Source organism: Chaetodon auriga, chromosome 5 (assembly GCF_051107435.1).
Source record: "Chaetodon auriga isolate fChaAug3 chromosome 5, fChaAug3.hap1, whole genome shotgun sequence".
Classification (NCBI taxonomy): domain Eukaryota; kingdom Metazoa; phylum Chordata; class Actinopteri; order Chaetodontiformes; family Chaetodontidae; genus Chaetodon; species Chaetodon auriga.
Genome location: NC_135078.1, coordinates 12872263 through 12889854, shown reverse-complemented (window position 1 = coordinate 12889854; position 17592 = coordinate 12872263).

The window sequence follows — 17592 nt, the reverse complement described above, 5'->3', positions numbered from 1 at the left end:
GTGCATGCAAGCACGTCTGTGTCTGCATCTGTGTGTATGCCTCCCAGATTCAATTATTCATCATTTCCAGTGCAAATATGGTTTGGCTTTTCTATGTCTCTTCTTTTTCTCCCAGTTTTGTTTATTATTTATTATGCTGAGGCTCACCATGTTTGGGTAGAATAGAGAGCCGGGTAGCAATAATGTCACTGCGTGGGTGTCATAATTATGATCTGCTACAAACACACGGGGAAAGGTATTGGCCGTGTGTTGCAGTACTCGGTGCTGCCGAGTCAGACACATTTGTTTGCCTTGTGTCTCAGCACTGATAGCCAGCGTCTGCAGACTGCATTATTTCACCAATAACTGACAGACGTGATTTTCAAATACTGTATCTGTCTCTGGCCTGGAATGGATATCTGTCAATATATCATCCAATGCGTTCCCACAGTCCACTGTGGTAATGATTCATTTTGCTTTCTCCATTCATGTTTTTTTTTTATTTTATTTTTTTTATCTATGTTAAATTCATGAGTTCCTCAGCATCCCAAGGTAAATACATTTATCGATCATCGCAGCCCACCGTGGATCTTAATGGCACACCCGGCGATTTATGGTGCTTTCCAGACACGACGTGAAGAATCTTTCTCACCTCTTTGAATGTTATTTAGATTTTTTTTTTTTTTGGGGGGGGGGGGGGCAAAGTTCATAAACATTAGAGGAAAAAATAACTTGCAAAGAGATCACAACATCGCCTAAAAAGGAATCATAGCAGGGCATGTCAGCGTGGGAGGTGATAAGAATGTTCTCTCAGTGACTCTGAGCAGGTATTTCTATAAGAGAAGAGGTATTTTGTTCTTTTTCAGTCTCAGTCAGAAATCTCAGCACACCTCCTTCAGTCATTCATGAACGCTCACATGAATCCATTATAACGCAAGTGAGTCGACACTGAATTGTGGTTTTGTGAGTGCCTCACAAATGAAAGTCCTTCTTCATGAAACATTTAGACTGATTACATATTTGAAATGTAGTGAACATGGCTCTCAACAGTGAAAAGGCTACATAAACAGGGTTGCTACATAAAAACAGGCTAGCAATGACACAAATGTGTCCCTTCAGTGACCCCCTTAGCACAACAGCAGGGCTGTTCCATGTATCCATTAATACTAATTCTGTTGCCTTGTACACATCAAGTGAAACTGGGGCTGAACATTCATGACAAGACAGGATTCCTACAGTGACTAAAGAATCCAAATACATCTCTAATGACATCTCTAACTCGCGGTTGTTCAGAGTTTGAAGTACTTTCCTCCCGTCTCTGCTTTCTGTAGACACTCGCTTGAAAAACTCTAAAGCTCCATAAGAAACCTCCTCCTACTCTTAACAAGTTTTCCACCTTAGGAGCCATAGTCAGAGCTAAGAGGCTTTGCGTTAGCTTTTAGTCTTGGTAGAATTTAATGTTATTTTTAAGGTGAAATTCTCAAAGGATTACTTCAGCTTCTAACTGGCCAATTTAGGAGAAACTCAGTCAGTTCTAATGTTAAGACTCCGAAATTTGTGGTCTGAAAGTAATTCAAGTGCTCGTTTCTTAATCTGTGAAATGTGAGCGGCGATCTGAAGGATTTCTAAATAACGAACCTGTAACTGTCCCAAACGTGAATACTGCTGGCAAAATGTTTCAAAACCAAAGCAATTTGTTACTATTTTGTGTTATATTGTAATTTAAAACACCAGGTAAAATAAAACATGCAAGCTTTCAAATTTTCGGCTTATTTGGTTCTGTTGATTTGCCTTTTTCCTATGCGTCTACATAGCAAATCTTAGCATGCTAACACTGTGACATGAGCATTTAGCTCCAAACCATGCAGCACCCAGAGGTGTCAGTATGCCAAAGCCCCTGTTGGAACCCCCTCCCCCAACAACTTTCAGAAGTGGGAACAGGGCTGCTTCTGACCGTTTCTCCCAAAACTGACCATCTGCACATTGTGCCCACTGCACGCAGTGATTGGCAAGGAGTTTTGAGGTGAGAAAGCAGGCAGGATTTGATCTCTCTCAAGCCCTCCTTTATCATTCTTCACACAATTACTTCATTGAATGTGGCTATTCGGAACAGCGATAAACACTTCAAATGTGGTTAAAAGACACTTTGCACCAACTTCCTATTGAGCTTATCCCTGCCTTATGAGAAAGCCATGCAGACTCTAATTTATATAGTAAAACTGAATTCATTGATATTGACTGATGCCCCTATCAACCTATTACTCTGGGCATATTGCATTTAATCAGCACAATGTCATTCATAGCAACAAGGTCAACCCTGCCTCTTTTAGATTTAAAGTTTGACCTCTTCTGAGGTAAACATTGCTCTCAGCAGTGCTATAAATAAGAGCATTGTCATTCTTATAAAGTTGTAGTGTTATTTTGAAGAACTCTTGAGAGTAACATGAAATACTTTTTCAGAGTCTGTCCTCAAGTCACTCAGACACTGAGTTGTCCCTGTCTATGCAAATCTTCACACACTGCATACGGACACAAGCGCGATAGCTGCTGCTTAGACTGCTTAAACTTCTGGGGAGATAAGGTGTTGAAGGTGCTAATCTGCCAACTCAAAGCAAGGTAAAGCAAACCCATCTCTTTGCTTGCTGGCAGGCAGATACATGACCCGGCTGAAGCCGTGGGGAAGGAGAGAGGCAGTGAGGATGGCAACCAGCCAAGGAAATGTAAGTCCTCACTGTGTTTTGGTCATGGTTGGCGTCACTACATGGAGGCTGGAGATAAGATGGGAGCCAGGATTTTTGCTTAAGACTAAAAGAGGGAGGGATCGAGGGAGAGATAGAATGGAGAGGCAGAAGTAAAGGAAAAGGGGAGGAGACGGAGGGAGATAAGAGAAGAAAGAGAGACAGATGGAAGGAAAGAGAGAGCAGGCTTGAGCAGGAGGAAACAGCAAAACAAGCCGGGAGAAATAGATTTAGGGGAAAGAGGAGATAAAGCAGAGGGATGGGACTGCTGGGATGGAGAAAGAGGCTGAGTTAGAAAGGAAAAAGCCAGACACTTGTATGTGTAAGCTGGCTGCTCTGTGCGAACACACAGAGGATTTGTGAAAAACACGATTCTCATACATTGAAATCGACTGTTATTTCCACTTATGTCAAGTTTCACACATTGGTGCAGTGCTGCCATTTCATAACATGTGATGTACCATTTATCAATGTAAGTCACATCCTTTTTTTTCGTGGCACTTGAGTAAAAAAGAAAATGTATGCATAGACTGACGTTTATGATATGCAGTGTTTGAAATGGTACATATTAATATTTAAACTGAAAATTTGTAGTATTAGTCAGAGAGTTTTGACTAGTGTGTCTTGTCTATGGAATAACAGCAGACAAAAGAAATTAGGAGAGAGTTGAGGAAAAGGTTGCGTTGCCGAGTCGTTTCCTCTGAGGAGCCATTGGGACGGAGAATTTCAATGAAGATTTGATGCAAGATCTGACTGCGGAAGCTTCCAGCGAGGCTCTCTGGGTAGCAGAGTTTACTTTGAATCATGCTCATTAAAAAATCCTGCTCAAAAAAAATTTCTAGAAATTTTTGCCCTGGAAATCTGAGCCTTGTGCTTAAAATAACAAAATTTCATGGTGAAAGCGATAATGCCTTGGAGGTGGTGGAAATACAAAGAGGAGAACCGCTGTATTGAGGTTTGAAATATGTCATCTCATTGCCCTAGGAGAGTTCAGCCTGTATTAGTGAACAGTGAGTGCTGTCTGCCATAGACAGAAACAAGAGAGAAGAGTTTGTTCCTCCCTGTTATCATAGTTAATGGAGCAGCTCCAGGCTGTACATCGATGTGACAATGCAGATTAGAGTTTCAGCACTCCGGTTTTGAAGCTTTGGAGGAAAGTTTTCGCAAAACCCTACGTGAACTTTCCGGGGCCAAAAGAAGAACACACATGAATTCTCAAAATGAGTCTTATTTCCATTTAAGAAGGATCCTGCATGGATGTGAAAAAAACAGCTCTTTATAGCCTTGTTATCTGACTGTGCAAAGTTAAGGCACGCAGAGAGTGAGACAACCCTGAGACTGTGGTATTGCTGTTGGCATCTGTTACTGACACTGTGACACGTGTTACAGTGTTGACAGGAAATGTCATTTGCTCCCATCTATCCTCTGCGGGGGTCCAGGCATCTCCAGCATGCCTGTATAAGCCACAGCGGGAACACTGCAGGAAGATATATGTTTTCTATATCCGTTTGGTGCTTTTTCTCCCAGCATGGTGGATTTATCATGACCTATGTGTAATGGAGTTTTCACACATGAACACAGAGGCTGTTTACCTGTCTTTATCTTCATTTTATATATGGCACAATGTAATTTTGAAAGTGGCGTCATTCTGCGTCTCATGAATGACAACCATCCAAGGCAACACATGTCAGAATAATTGGTTAATGCAATTAAGTCCATTTACAGCTGATTTTTATCTCATTTGTTGACATCAAATAATGTTACCATCTCCGTCTTGAGTGTTGGCTGAACCTGTCGTGGTCCTGAGGTTTGTCGGTTGCCTGTTTCATTTTGCAATACTTACCTTTCTGCTTGTTTCAGTACTTTACTTCCTGTCGTTTTTCCCAAATCTGTGAATATTCACCTGTCCCTCATTAGTCTTCCCTACCCGCTGTTTATGTCCAGTTATAATGATGCTATCACCTGTTACCACTGAACCTGTTTACCTGTGGAATGTTCCAAACAGGTGTTTTTGGAGCATTTCACAACTTTCTCTTTTGTCTTTAGTTGCTCCTGTCCCAACTTTTTTGAAACGTGTTGCTGTCATCAAATTCAGAAAAAGCATATATTTACAAAAATGAATGAAGCTGATGAGGTCAAAGATTAAATTATTGTCTTTATACTGTTCTCAATTGAATATACATCAGAAAGGATTAGGAAGTTATCACGTTCTGTTTTATTTCTGTTTTACGCAGCGTCTCAGCTTGTATTATTAATGGAAGAAACACACTATTTCTACTACAGGCAGAACTCCAAATGTGTTGCTCATGAAGAATTTTATCACACATTTAACCTTTGTCCATTTAGTACGTCGTTTATTATTAACTCCACTGTTGTCAGATATTGTGCTGTTGTGTGTTTTGTATGTCAGTGTGGACAAACACAGATTTATGGTTAGATAATACCCAGAGGCGAGATGAGGCTTCACTTTCAAGCCTCAGTGATGGACTTGTCATCTCAGCTCACCCCCAACTGTCTACCAATCGTCCATCATCTTTATTGCTTTCATATGCGTAATTGTTGGCAAAGTAGTGCATCATTTGCAGTCATTATTATGGATGATGTGACATAAATATCAGTATAACACACCTATGATTGGAAGAATAATGATTTCTAATAAATACAGAATGTTAAGTGTAATTCAATATAACAACCTAATAGATGATTTAATTGATCATTGGCTACAATTACATACACACAATAATGACTATTATCAATGCTGCAAGCAAAGCAATAGTCTAATTAAGCTGTTAACATAATCCTCCATGCTGACAGCTCCTTATAATAATCCTGTGTATGTGAGTGAAGTACGTATCTTGAGAGACAGCTGCAGGAATTGGAGCGAGTTTCGTCAAAGGAAGAAGAAAGAAAAAATGGGTTCTAATCCTGCTGCTATCAAATTTTACCCAAAAAATAATTACAGCAATGACTCTGCAGAAGCACAGAAGCTTTTAATTCCTGTGGTTTTCCAGCAGAGTTGCTCTGACATTGTGTCTACCTTCCTTACTCTTGTTAAAATTCCACCAGCATGGCACTTACACTTGTTTAAAAGCTGCATCACAACCATGTTTTGCACCATCTGCAATGTAAACCACATGACTGCAACATCTGGCCCTACAAACCATCTTGGTCATGAACACTTGTACTGTATAATGTAACTGAATAGAGCAGCACTGCAGTCAACACCACCTCTGTGAAGCTTACAATGCTTTTGTTGAGAGTGGTAAACAGATGTTGATTACTACATTTCTGTTGTAAATTTCCTGCCTCCTGTATACAGAGGACAACAAAGCACCACTATCTTAGTATCATTTGTATATTTAAGCTCCACTAACATCTATTTTCTGTATTCAATGGATCAAATTACTACGTTAATAAGAAATGTGAAAGGAGATGCACAAATAATCATGAATCAATTGAGACTACACTGTCCCCTAACTCTGCAGCTCTACAGATGTTTTTAGCCTCTTTTAGGTAATTGCTGTTGGTTTTATGACCCACAGACTCTTTCCAAATCAATTTCCTGCACGCAGTATGCAGCAAAAGTTCTTGGAAACCTCCACTTCCAAATGGCAGAAAATGCAACATCTCTCTTGTAAATAAAGTCAAACATCTACAGCAGCTGAAGGGCCAGATATTGAAGAGTAAAACAGGGCTAAAGTTATAGGCAGTGTTGGACTTCATGGCTAGAAACATGATTGAAGAATAATGCTTCAAGGTTCAAGGTCTTTGTTTGTCATATGTACAACAATTACAGTGAAGCCGTTTTTGGCAATGAAATTCTGCTGAAGGTCCCTCGGACAATGCTTATGCAATACGTACAAAAAGAAAATCATGCAAGCACATCAGAATCAGAAAAAGAGAATCCAAAGCATAAGACATAATTGTTAAAATATGGGAATATAATATAAATAAGAAATATAACACACTATAAAATATAACACTGTGGTAGACTGGTGTAGTCATAAAATGAATAAACTGTAATGCAGACAGGTAGTGTACAGTATAGGATGCATACAGGTAATGCACATAAATATATATACTGTGATGGTTTAACAGCTTGTACAGTAGTAAAATAAAATGCAGTATACAGCAATGTGTGCAGGTATGATATACAGGGATGCAAACAGGCAATAACAATAAATAAAAGTAGCATAAAGGTGAAGTGTATCAGTGTGGTAGGTGTAAAATATATTAATGAGGATGAGGTCCCGCTGAGATCTTGCTGTCACTGAGCTCAACACTGAGCTTTCACACTCAGTGCTAATGCTGCTTTATATGTGCAACAGCACTAACATATTATCACCTTTTTCAAGTCGATGGGGGTGTTGTTAGCAAACAGTTGGCAATTTGCTCAACAGATACAGAGCAACACTAGCGTTCACGAAGAGTCGATGAGGATGAATGTAAGCTAAATACTTTTAGCTCTGGTTTTGGTCTCCACCAACCCCACAGGGAAACATCTGGTTCAGCTGCCTGCAAGACCAATGAGAGCAGAGACACTGAGCCAAAACAAAAAAGCTGTGGGCCCTAAAACCAAAACAATCTGATAAAAGATGCTGCAAAGCTCCATAGAGCTGAGGGAAAGTTGTGGTGTGTTATACAGGTATATTTCCAACAGGTTGATATAATTAGTGTCTGCCTCTTCCCTACTTAAATGACTCCTTAAGATCATTATAATGTAATTTCACTGTTGCTGCACGCTGTGTGTACAAGCACAGTTTGAATCTGGAAAATACCTTGAGGAAAGAAAGAAAGTGTCCCTTGTCAGTTTTGGCTTGTCCTCACGTTACCTACCTTCCTACCTGTGCACCCCACCTTTCTTGACACTGCCTCCATCCTGCTCCTTTGAAGTCCCTTGTAGCAACATTCAGCACTTGCTCTGCACGGCATGTGCAGGGTACTGAGGGGGCCTGGAGGTCTGGGGTCTGGGGGCCTGTCACTCCAGACCTCCCTGGCGGAGAGGGGAAGGAGTGGGGCAGCGAGCAGCGCGCAGCTGGTGCCAGGATCACTGATTCTCTGACTGTTGGCGTGGAGTGAACAGCCTGGTGCGGGAGTAGATCTCCCCTGTGTCTGGGGTCTCTCTCTCTCTGCTTCTCTGTCTCTCACTCGTCTCAGCTGCGTAATGAGCACTGCTGGCAGAGAGAGCAGAGGAGAGAGAAAGACTGAGAGAGTCAATGCGATTGTGTGTGTGCATGTGTCTCTGTGAGCGATTGCTGATTGCTTGAATATAAATGGGATGTGCTCATTCACCTAAATCAAGGCCACATGCTTGGGCCCAGAGTAAAGTGCTCTGAGCGCAATGAAGCGTTGTACTGTATCTGCCACTCAGCTCTGGAAATAAAGCCGGGCACTTTCTCTGCCCTACATGAAATACTCAGGGTAACCTTCAAAGAGTCTGTTGTTATAAACTGACTTCACGACTGACCTGATTGTCAGTGATTTTGTTTTTTTTCAGATGCACTTTATTTTTGATTTTTGAAAATTGGCCACATTTGCCGGCATTTCGTTGATCTCATGTATCTTCTGCGATATGATTTGGCTATTTGCTGTTTCATGGCTGTGTCTTGATATGTTAAAGGAAGATCCCTCAATGACAAGTCATGTCTTGTTAAGCTTGTGTAGCAGTGCATTTTTTTTAAAGAGTGAGTTCAGTGATATTCTGTTTTTCTTATCAACAAATGCCAAAAAGGCAGAAACCGTATGCAAATTGATCTAATGAACAAGCGCTGCCTGTGATACGGTTCACATCTTTGAGCTGTAGACCTCCATTGTTGTCTAAATCCGACTAATAACTCACCAGTTAGCCAGACCGTTGCACTGTGGCCTTCATTAAGATGAACATAGGCACTGTCGTTTATTTTCCCAAGTCCCACGTACTCCCAAATACTCACCAGCACACTTGAAAATAGTCCCCAACAAACCGCCTGTGTGCTCCTGTAGGAGTACTGTCTGCTAAAAACCACAGTGGCTGGCTCTTTCAGGAAATTACTGAGCTTTTTCCGTTTTAAATTGAAGGTATATAGTTATGATGACTCTTCAGTAGGTGTGAGTGCCACAGACAGGAGAGAGAAATCAAAAGTTATTGAGAGATGGCTCATGATGAGGGAGACAATCTGAAAAATACATAATACTGGCAGCCTTATCCTTTGCGAGCTGACTGCCAAATGTTTTTTTTTTTTTTTTAGTTGGAAGTCAATGCCAAGTCCTTACTGACCTTAATTGATTGTTTTATTGGATAAAATTAACGATTTCACTTTCCCTTGTAGCACAAATTACAAGGTTTACACTGAGCAAATTGAACACTTCATGTCTGGGAACTTGCCAGCAATTATCAAAGACACAAAACGGTCCAGGAAACATCTCTTGAGGCTGAATTATTGGCACCGACTTTACATTGATGTACTGACAAAGTTGTGTTATCGATAGCACAACCATGTCAGACAGAATCAGCTTCTATAAACAGCGAAGGGTAGGATGACTTTGAATAATACATGACAACATGCTCCATCCACTAACAACTTGAGAAGGATATGAAGTGCCGGCAAAATGATGAAAGATAAGAAAATCTCCTCCACACTGTCATTTTTCTTTGCATAAAAACTGCAGTTTTTTTTTTCCCTCCATGCGTCTCCTCTAAAGATTTCGCTTGAAATAAATCATGCCACAAATATTACAAGCTGCACTGCAGGTTTTTGCATATCTCAGCACATTTCTGGCATGGTTAAATATTGGACTCTGCATGCATAATATAGGCACACAGTGGAGAGAAATGTGGAGCAGTCATGTGTCTGTATTCAGTCTGACAGATTGTCTGCCTATGGAACTGAACACCTGAGAATGATAATGCGCGTATTTCATCTGAGCTAGCATCATTTGGAGTTATATTTTCCAAACAAAGTGTCCTGATCAATGTCAGGACAGCTGCTGTATCAGTACTACAGCAGTAAATATGTCTGACTACATTTCATTTAGAGCAGGAGTGAAACGTGCAGGAGAAAAACTTTCCCGTCATGTTACTTGTTTATGGTAATATGAGGGGACAGTTTTGCTTTTTACAACAAAACCTGTTGTCCATATGAATTCTAATGATATCAAAAGAAGTATTTAAACATTGTTTGCTCATATGTCAGCTATGTAAGCACACTCTTAGATTTCAATCATTCATTGACTTATTTATGTATCCATGTGTCCAAATATTGCAGTTATGTGTGTTCAGCCTCTCAGGTGGAGATGGACACGTCATCTACCTTGTCCAACACACAGACCCAAAATGAATTGAAATGAACTAAAGACAGAGGCAGACAGAGATGCATATTCTCCACTTCAATCAGATTTTGCAAAAGTTACTACACACATTGCACTGTGAACACTCAACATTTCCAGATGACTGAATCACCAACCATAATGCGCTTCAAATTTGTTCAGTGTTTCAAATAGGTCAGGTGTCTGGAGATGACTGGAGAAGCACTTGACCCGCTCGAGCTCGGTTGAGAATATTGAGAGACGTCCTCCCCCAGAACTACCGAGCTGCATCCATGAAAAATGCTGACAGAAAAAAAAAGGGGATGAGATTGATGCAGCAGTACGAACAGTTTTAAGTTGTCTTTGGCACATTTCATTAATCGTGGTGAAAAACATTCAGTCAGCTGCCTCCTCCAACTGCTCCCACAGCTTTCTCGTTAAGAGCAAAACAAACCAACCGCCTCAAATACAAATCAGCTAATCTGAACACAAGATGATGAAAAATGACCATTTGGGTTGACTGTCACACTATATGTAGGATTTAAAAATGTCCAACTTTGGTGCCCCCTTGTGGTAAACCCCCCCAGTGCACCTTCCACCAGGATTGTCTCATTTTTATGAACAATCATTTGAAAGATCACATAAAAACTCTGCACATAGTTGCTTTAATTCATACGCATTTGCATTTCCCCCCCTTTGTTTGTTGTTTGCAGTATCAGTGTATTGAACTACAGCTCATAACTATACAACGCTCCCTGCATGAACCACTGATGTGGAGAACATAAATCTAAAATCGTTTTTTGACCTTTAACAGTTTTCTGCTGAGTTCTGTAGGTCAATTTAAGCCAATAAAGCCGACCACCCTTTTCACTCGTGCTCGAAGTCACATCATTTAGCACAGACCATTTGGCTCGGACAGAGCTTCCCCGAGCACACAAAAGCTTTATTCTCTCCAATCCTGATCAAAATTGCTCAGTGGGCAGGTGAGTCCTCATTGTATCTATGTGCAATGTGCTCCGCTTGATGAGGTTTCACTTGGCCCCTGGTATATCTCAGTTTGCATAGAATGGCTTGTATTATTCATGGGAAATTACTTTATAAAAGGCTTTTAAACTCATTTTGTATTCACCAAAAAAATCAAAGCTGCAGTGTGATTAATGAAAAATTGAGTTTGATGTCAAAAACAAGCTGTTTATTTCCCTCCTATATATTAATGGAAAAACAGACTTTTTCCCCTATCTTTCCATCCTCTGTCTTCTCAAAAACAAATCCACCATTTTGGATGATTCATTTGAATATCAGTATCTCATTGGCTATTATTTTTCTTCCAATGGATTTAAGATAGATCCATAGACAGTGATTCATAATTATTCAACTATATCTCTGCTGTAAAACAATACCACAATGCGGTAGTTGAATATTAATAGTGCCTTTCATTTTTACCACTAGAAGGTGTCATATAACTCCCCAGGTGCACATAATAAATCCTGAATTGATTTCTAGCAGGTATCCATCACCGAGAGAGAAACTGTTAAGCAACCCTCTGCTAGTTTATTGCCGGTCTAATTTAAGAGATCTGGCACACTGATCACAGGACAGTAATGAGTGATAAAACACAGAACGCCTCTAAAATACTGCCTTTACAATGGTCTTAAAGCAGCTAAAGTGACACTCTGAATTGGTATTCTGTCTTCCAATCGCTCTCTGCATCTTGGCCTGGTGTAACATTTTCAAAAGGACAGCGAGAGGAGGAGTGAGCGCTGACCTATTCTGTAGGCCAGCTGCTTGTAAATAGACACACTGCTGTTGTCCTTCAGAAGAGAGACTTTCTCACCAGTGTAATTCATCCATGCTGTTGTCTGATTTACGAAGCGTTGCTCGCAGACAGTCAGGGTGGCGCCTTATCTCTACCTTGTCTTGCTAAATGAATTCCGAATGGCACGCTGCCCAGTTATTTGTCAGTGCATTTGTTATTGCTGACAACCGCAACTCCCTTTTAAACAAATATAAATCTGTGGAAAACAATCGCTGAGCAAGATGCAGCGTAACCTTTTGAAATATCACGCTTGCCATCAGTTTCCATAGCAGATCATTTCCCCCCCTACGCATGAAACATGAAAGTAATGGTTGCATAAGTCGTCTTAGAAAATACTCAGCCGTCTCTTTGTGTAATGCCAGTAACTCGAAGTTTGACAGGATAAGTATGCCAGTATCATTAGACAGTGGAGGCTGCTCGGAGGTCCGATGACAAGCATTGCGGCTGTGGTAATAAAAGTAGCACATTTCATATGCCATCTCCACATGACGGAGGCTGACATGTGACAGCAGAACATTTCATATGCCTGAGATTGAACAGTGGAAAAGCACATTTCATTTAGAGGCCTTAAAAAAGCCCGTCATTTTCATACACACTGTTGTGCACTGTTACGTGGGGTTGAGCTCCCTGCTTGTCTGTAATTGTTTGTCGGTTTACAGAGGGTGAAATACACTGTAACAGACTCACGGGGGGCAAAACAGTCCATAAGAAAACATCTTATCATTAGCTGAGGCTTCCACTGACAGACAAACACAAGCGAGTAAGTAAAGATTTAGCACTTTTTACAAGAGGAATGACAAACAGAAACATTTTGTAATCAATCTGATTAAGCACAAAATATAAGACAGAATGTGAGAGGCAAAAGCAGCAGCAACTACAAAACAAAACAAACAAAAAATCAAATAAACAGAATCCAAGAGAAACATATTTGACATTCATGGTCCCCAGAGGATAAACTGATCCTTAGTTTTTTTTTTTTTTTCTTGAGCCACCATGAGGTTGACATTTGTGGTTTTGAGTGAAATGTCTCAAATGTCAGTTGGTTACTGCAGACATTCATGGTCCCCTGAGGATAAACCGTAACACCTCAGCACCAGGGTCCATTTCTTTATTTGTCCAATACTTTTTTTTAGGACCAAATGCCTGTAAATGAATGACATTCCTATCAAATTTCAGCCGTACTTTGTGTTTAGAGCTATTTGGCAGATATTAGCATGCTAACACGCCACCATGGTAAACATTTTACCTGCTAAATATTTGCATGTCAAAATTGTAAGTGTGAGCATCTAAGCATGCTGAGAATACCATTTAGATCAAAGCTTCGCTGTTGCCAAGTATAGCCTCATTGAATTGTTAACACGACTGTAGGCAAAATAATCAATTGAAAGATATCCAGGCTTCGGGGGACTTAGGATGGATGCGTATTGTTTTATCTGTAATGAATCACTGGTTGCACCCCTGCCAGTGAGCAATTACAACAACAGCAAGGCCCACTTGGCTCCAAAGCTAAACCCCCCCCTCCAAAGTTCTTGCTGGGCATTGGGGACAGTTTTTTTCCCCCCACAACTCAGCCAGCTGATTGCTCTCACCAGCCTTGAGCCAAGTTAAAAGTATTAGTCTCAGTTAAGAGCAGCATGTCCAGCCTCTGAGAGGCTGTAAAATCATGGAGAATAAAAGTCTTGTTTGTCATAAATTTTCCATTTATTAGTGCCACTTTAGCAGCCATTTGTTCTTGATCCATCATCGAGGATGAGAATATGCTGGAAATTCTTGAACACCAGCAGAATTTAGTAAGAAGAGTCAGCACACCCCAGACCCACAAATATATGCTGGTATAGACTAAACACATGACAGATAAAGTAACTCAAGCCCTTTAGAGGAACACTTCAGGGGGTAAGAGGAGGTGGAACTAATCCTGTGGTCAGACGGGGCTCAGTCTAAGGGGACATCATTTACAGGCGGACACAGAGGACACAGAGGCGCGTGGAGAGCAGAGGCTGTGAGACAGGCTTTCAGATAACAGTCTGGAGGGCAGATGCCATGACATTGGTTGCTGGTGGTGTGCCACTCTTTAAGCCACAGGCTGGAGCGTCATCTGCTTTCTCGCTGGTTGCATCATCCAGAATTCTAGTGATGGCAGCGAGTGATCAAACACAACAACATCAATAGCACACTCACCAGCAAGGGCTGCCTTGATATGTTGAGTATAGAGGCTGCAGCATCTTATATAAGCGTCAATTCTTTTCTTTCTCCTCCCATCCTCTCATCATTATCAAAGAATCATGATTCCGTCTATTTAAATATGCATAAGAGACTGAAATGGCTCAGACTGATTGATGGGACCACACTGAAACAGATACAATTAGGCGTAATTAAATCTTGTAAAGCCTATGCTGTTTGCCAATTGCTCATTGGGAGATTATTCTATTTGCTGAGGGGCTTTGGTAATGTTGCACAAAACTCCCAGTCAAACAAAAGAAACGCATAATCCCCGTCTCCTTATATCGTGGGCCATTCGTCTGAATTCCATCTGCGGCTCAAACAGATTTCATTTACAGAGAAACCAAATGGCAGGAACAAATTGACAGCAGAGCAGAGGTGATAAATAATTCAGCAACTTCTTGATAGGCATTTATCAGTTTTTTCAAGACGCCCCGAGTCTTCTTGGGCGAACTCGAGTCTTATTAGCGTTATTGTTGAGTTTCATAAAGTTTTGGGATTCATCCCCCCTCATGAGACTACACCCTGACCTTGCCTAATGTGCAAGAAAACAGAGCTGACTCCCAGAATTTTTCGGAGCAGCGTGTTTGGACATTCATGTATTCGTCTCAGGAGGAGTTCGGATTCTGAGATGCTGGAGTTTTTTTTTGTGAAAACGACTTCATGCCGGGACCAGAAAGGGGCTGGCCGGTGCTTATTCTGATCCGAAGCAACTGAAAAGAGAGTAAACAAGCTGACAGAAAAAGCCCAATGAGAAAAGGAGTATGGTAACAACACCGCTCAAAACACAAAAGGCACCAAAGCTGAAACCAAGAGGCTGAACTGAGAGGTTCACAGCTGTTCTGAGGTCTCCTTGGGTCAAGTTTTTCTCTGAAAGTGTAACTTTTTGTGGCAATAAATCAAATCCTTACACTACTGCTAAGGTGCTGTAAAGCAGTAATTCCTAACCAGGGGTGGTTGGACCCCTGGGGTATTTCTGCAGTTGCCAGGGGGTAGTTGGAAGGAGTGTAGAGCAAAAAACTAATTTGACAAAATAGGAATTACAATTTGCTGAAAAAATATATGCACATAATGAGGCAGCTGTGACGCCAGAAAACCCTACATGTTGCGATTGATGGTCTAGGAAATCCAGTAATCAAGTGAGCAGGGACGTCTTTGATTAGTTAAAAGTTATGGATATGAATGGTTGAAATAGTTAGAGCGATGGATAAATGTTGCAATGGGTAAATGAATGGATGAATTATTGAAATAGGTAATGGAATGGATAAATGGTTGCAATAGTAATGTAAAAGTAGTGAAAAAAGTGGGAAAAGGGTGAAAAAGCTAGACATGCTGGATAAATAGATGAAAGCTTCAAGTAACTGATAAATAAAATGTCCGGCTTCTGACACTCCAAGTGGTGGTACTTGACCAAAACAGTGACAGCTCAGTTGTAACCAAATAATATTGAAACAATATCCACATTTATGTAATTAAAAGTGTTAAAAAAAATCCAGTTAACCCTAACCCTGACAATAACTTAAACAGTTACATTTTTGCTGTTATTATTGTTTAGATATTTTGTTACATTTTTAAACAATTGTTGTATATATGTTGTGTTTGTCTGTATGTTTAAATTGCTACTGCAACAGAATAATTTCCCAAACTGGGATTGCCACAAAAGATAAATACACTAATAACTGCCTTGATTTGCCTGATTGGCTCATAAAATGTTGATTCTTACACTGATGAGGCCACCTTTGCCCCCGATCCTTGAGGCCCGGGGTAGTGGTGCTCTAAATCTCCTCCGTTAGGGAAGAATGCACTCACTCTGAGTATATTCGTGACTATCTGAATGGGTTTTTAACCTCTGCTCCTGGAGAGGAGCATTTATTCCAAACAAGCCCTCCAAGCTGTCTTCTCTGGCACTCACAGAAACTGCCACCACTAATCAGGATACAAGCAATGTGTGGATGGGCACGCTTCCTGCTGTGCCTGTTGATGCAGTGTGAGAATGTGATATGCAGACACGGACACATTTTCGATGTGAAAGTGTCCTTGACTGGCTGTGCATGCTGTCCCTGTGAGCACATATATGCTTCTTTGTGGCCATGTGAAGGTTCTGTTTATCAGTATTTAATAGGGAGAGAAACAGAGACAGGGACAACACTGCAGACTCCCCTTTTAAGACATGTCTGCTAATTATGCAGTTATCCCTCAGGCCATTTTCCATCAAATTGGCTCATTGAATTGCAAGTGAAGTCAACACTTGGTTCTCTTCCTCTCAAAGAATGCAGTGTTTATTGCATGTATCGAGCAGGAGTACCATATGAAGCATAAACAGTGTTTACCTGCATCCACAGCTGGCTCATTTCAAAGCTGGCCCAGAGTAGTGCTTAGACTTGTTTAGAGCGCTTGACTATTGTTGATGGCAATTTTGTGGGAGGCGATTAAAGCAAGGCCTGACACAAATTAAAGTTAGAGTCTATTGTTGATTGTATTTTGACTCGTAACAAGGCGCAGGCTTTCGGATAGCCGGGTATTTTCATTAAGTCTGTTTTTGAACAGGATGGAAATGGAGGAGCGAGTCTTTAACACTCGGCCCACATAATTGACTGGGAAGGAGCTGAATGTTTAAGAATTGTCCCTTGGCCCCCCCAGACTAAATATCTTTCTGCAATGCCTAGTAATTAAGCAACACTGATTGCTGTTTTAATGACTTCCTTCCAGTGCTCAATATATTGGCAGTGAGCGAGGGTAGCTGTGTGTGTGTGTCTGTGTATGTGTGTGTGGGCAGGTTTGAGCATAAAACGGCCATTGTGACAGGCTCTCTGGGGAGTTGAGGTGTCATTCTCAATCCATTATCAGACCGGATCCCTTTCATTCCCTGCGTCCACACCTGTGATTTCTCTCTCTCTCTCTCACCTGCGCTCACACAGAGGTCCTCTGATACACATGCCACTTCTCCAGGACTCTTACTGAGACCAATGTTTTCTGAAAAAATAAGGCTTATTGTGAATAAAAACATTAAGATTAGACCAGTGTTTCTATTATCTATTATTGCTCCTGATGTTCTAAATGATTGTATCTACTTTAACGTGACAGAACTTGTTTAAAATCTGAAAACTCGAAAGCCTGACTCTAACTAGGACACCCCCGGGTGCTGAGCCAGTGCAACTTTCAGATGCAACACCATCGTGTCTGATAATTGCTGTCAGACTGGCAACATGGCTTTGGTAAGGTAACAGGAAACTATCAGTGTTAAGCTAGAAACTCACAGAGGCAACCCAAATTCAACACTTACTTTATGTGGTAGCTTTGTTGTTTGGAAGTTTGGACAATTTACAGCAATTAGAATGATTCAAAGCAGTAATTGACAATATTTTCAACTGAATTGTAAAGCTCATATGTCCTATCTGTCTACAGTTAAACAATACAGTGCAGAAAAGCTCCTTTAGAATACCTGAGGAGGTCTTTCCTGGGAAATGCTCTCCAGTGCACCAGAAATCATGCATTTTGCGTTCCCTGCAGCAGCGACAGGAGTTTCATTGCAGCTCTATGTACGAGCATATGTAG